The sequence below is a fragment of the Ambystoma mexicanum genome, chromosome 2p (genome assembly GCF_040938575.1).
Source record: "Ambystoma mexicanum isolate Mex_15411 chromosome 2p, UKY_AmexF1_1, whole genome shotgun sequence".
Taxonomy (NCBI): Eukaryota; Metazoa; Chordata; class Amphibia; order Caudata; family Ambystomatidae; genus Ambystoma; species Ambystoma mexicanum.
Genome location: NC_090923.1, coordinates 1,197,170,333 through 1,197,174,330, shown reverse-complemented (window position 1 = coordinate 1,197,174,330; position 3,998 = coordinate 1,197,170,333).

The window sequence follows — 3,998 nt, the reverse complement described above, 5'->3', positions numbered from 1 at the left end:
TGGCTACAGCTCTCTGTGGCTGGTGCGGCGAGAGCGGCTCTCTTGTTTGTTCCGCTTGACTCGTCTTGCCTCTCTGACAGGGATGTCCGGATCAAGTGCTACCCAGTTTGGGTGTACAGGGAGTTCAGCTTGGATCGACACCCCGAACATGAAGGCTGCAGGGCTGATGTCATGATGCCTACCCCCGGGCATCCGGATCGTGTCCATCAGCCCCGGGAGCAGGCATCCAGATACTCATTAAAACCCCAACAGCCCCGGCTGGGGGCTGTTTGGATTCAGTCCTGGCGCCTTAGGTGCCAGGCTCATCATAGAAAACAGTCCTGGCACCATAGTCGCCAGGCTCATAGACTTTACTTACCTTATGCAGACCATGCTGCAAATTAGTCCAAGCCAACGTGAGGCCTGGATGGGACTATTTTATTACAGGGACTATTTTTCACTCGGGTGTGGTTCTGGGGAACTTCTTACCTGGGACTACTTTGCAGGCTATTTAAACCACGCCCGAACAGCAGCCCATGCTTCGCGCTATTCTGCATCCAGCAGCGTGACGCTCACTGTGTCTGCAAGTCAGCATCCAGTCTTCTGCCACGCCCGCCTCGAATCCGGAGCTCCTAGACAAAAGGAAAAGAAAGGAGAAGAGGTTAGATCACGGACATTATTTGATTCCTTACCTGATTCCGGACCCAGAACATCTCTGAGCCTGGAAAGGACATTAAATCAGCACGCGTTGCTTTGCCAGCAGCAGCGCCGCGCTATACTCACCAGCCCACCGCATCTTTCGACTCGGCGCTGCCTCCATCATTTTCTTCGTCGAAATCCAGCACCTGGGGGGAAAACAAAAGGAATAACAAGGTGAGCCGAGAAAACCAACAAAGACAATCTCTTTGCCACCATAGGCTTACCTGCTTTACCACCGGAGGTATTATTCTTTAATTCGCCGCATCTTCCTATGCCGCACCTATAAAGGGAGAGAAAACAGCAAGTTAAACTCATGCAACTTTTACCGGACAGTGTTTGATAATACAGACTCTTACCTGAACGCCATCAGCTGCCTCCAGTCAATATTCTTTTGGACCCAGCTGCAACCTAACGAGGGAATGGAACAAGAGTGAACATCAGACATATTGAACTCTTTGAACTTTATAGTCACTGGAGTTAATATTCCTCCGGAACTCCTCCAGTACCTTCAACCCAGTGAAGTAACTCGTATCTGCGCGCCCCTGCATGCCATGAAGGATGGAGAGCTCATCATTTAAAAACATAAGGTGAGATTACCAAAAGGGGATATCGGAGGTAATTAGTGGGGAGAACGAGAACTGTTGGGGGGCCATCACTAAAGTCCACGGGTGGCTAAATCCCTTTCTCCACTTGCAGGAGAATACTTCTACGAGTCCAGCAGACAAGATTAGGCGGGCCAGTCCAGACTGTCATCTCTTCACTACGCATCACGTTGGTGGAGACCGCAGCTGTCCGGGTCCGATCGACGCCCCTGGGGGAACCAGGTGAGCGTAACAGCTGATTCCGTTTGAAGAGTGCAGGGTCTGGGGGTGGATCCTCAGAAATCAGTACACGGCAGTTAGCGAGGAATGGTCTCGTTCTTTGTCGATGCAGATTACTTTGTTGAGCGATCCCATAAATCGTTCGGCGTCGCCGTTGGCTTGTGGCCAGCCTGGGAGGATCCTCTTGCACCGTATGTTGAGGTCTTGAAATAACTGCCCAAGTTCTTGGCTGGTGAAAGGGGGTCCTTTGTCGCTCTTGATTTTGGACGGGATGCCGTGTATCGCAAATAACTTCTACAGTGCTCGGGTCATTGTCTCTGCGTTGGTGGACGCCACATGTTCGACCTCTGGTATCGGCTGAATTTGTCCACCAGAACTAGTAGGTAGCCCTCTCCCACGATGGTGCAGTAGTCTATGCTGATGGACCCCCACCTTTTGTTGCTTTTTGGGGCACTGATGATGGGTTCTGGGGTTTCAGCACTCCTGGTGGCCTGGCATGCTGCGCGGGATTCTACAAGGTCCATCACTCTCTGTTGCATGTGGGGCATCCAAATACAGGATTTTAGGTATGAAGTTGTCTTTACAATTCCCTGGTGCCCACTGTGGGCCAGCCTGAGCGCTCTTTTTTCTAGCTTAGTTGGTAGCAAAATTCGGTGTCCCTTAAGTATCACTCCTTCGGGGGCTACAGTGAGTTTGTGGTGGATTCCGAAAATGGCTTGCAGCTTCTCCTGGGCCGACTTTGTGCGCTGGGCCATTGTGGCTAGAAAGTTCTTCCAGTTCCCTGATTGGATGGCTTGCATGGTTTGGATTAAGATGGTGTCCTCCTTGGTCTCTTCAGCTACTTCTTTCAAGGTGAGGGCCCGCAGTCAGGCACATGTGACCACATGACATACATGTTCATCTGTTTCTGTAGAGTTTTGCCTTTCTTGGTCTGCAGCGGGCCGTGGGTGGCGAGATAGATAGTCTGCCGGATTATCTGCTCCGGCCCGATATTCCACCTTGATATTGTAGGGCTGAAGTTGTAACATCCATTTCTCAATGCATGCCGGGGGGTGCGGTGCTGAGCCCTTGAAGATAGGGATGAGGGGTTTGTGGTCAGAGAACACCTTTGCTTGTTTTCCCAGTAGAGAAACTTTGAAATGTCTGCACCCCCACATGATTGCTAAAGCCTCTATCTTAATATGTGCATAGTTTTGTTCAGTTTTGGTCAATGCGTGGCTGGCAAACGCGATGGGGTGTACGTTGACTTCTTTATCGACTTGGGTAAGCACAGCTCCTAGGCCCACCGGGCTTGCATCGACAAGGAGTTCTGTGTGTCTTTCAATGTCAAAGAACGCCATTGTCGTGGACGTAGATAGCGAGTCTTTGATCTGTTGGAAGGCCTGCTGGTGGATGGGCGACCTTTCCCACTTCTGGTCTTTCTTTGTGAGTTCGCGGAGGGGGCTCGCTAGAGTAGCAAGGTCCGGGATAAATCTGGCGTAGTACGTCGCCATTCCCATAAAGCTCCTTACTTCAGTGGCGGATTGCGGAGCTCTGGTGCTTTTGATGTCCGTCATCTTTGCTGGATCCGGTGATACCCCCTTAAAGTTTAAAATGTACCCAAAGCAACAGAGCTCTTCTTTGGCGAATTCGCATTTCTCTGCGTTCAAGGTTAGTCCTGCGTCTTCGAGCCGTTGCAGTACTTGTTACGCTCACCTGGTATCCACGGGGACGCCACCCAGCCAGTTGGTCATTGGTGACCTTCCTAATGATTCCCTGGTGTGGTCTTGGTGTCGATGAGATTCCGCCTGTAATGAAGACTATATTAGGACTAGGCGACCAAGGTAAGATTTCCCCCACCTCCCTTGTCTTTCCAGCCCCTTCAGGTTCTCTTCTCACCTGGTTGTCGGAATCAGTGGGCTCTCCGTCCTGCTCTGTGGGCTGGGGCGCGTTGTCTTTTGTGGGCGCGGGCGGTCCAGTTACTTCACTGACTGCTGCCCTTGTAGTGTCTTTCAGGTAGGTCTTATTGCGATTGATGGCGTTGTAATTCTTGCATGCCTTTTCTCTGTTCTAAATGTCTCTTTTTTTTATCTCCCTAGGAGCGCGGAGTGTCCGCTTGGAGAACTGGATATGCTGCTTCTCACCGGGAGATGATGGCGCGCTATAGCGCTATGATGCGGTAAGGAGGCGCTTTGCGTAGCGCAGCGATGTCTTGTCCTCACTGACCTGTGCTTTTCACTTTTCGTAGGTCGCAGTGAGTTCCCAGCGCAGATGGAGTTCCGGAGCTATGCCGGCCGAAAAGCAACCAACCAGGTCAGTCTTTAAGCGCTTTGTGGTTGTAATGTCTCCACTACCTCTTTTAATGATGTCTTTATCCTTTTCTCAGGTCCTTCGATCCGGGCGGTGAACTCCACCAACAGAGCTGTCCAAGAGCTGCGAGTAGTGAAGGATGATGAATGCAGGTAAGATTCTGCTGCTAACGATGTTCTTGGTTTTTCTGCAGGTCCAGAATTCACCAGG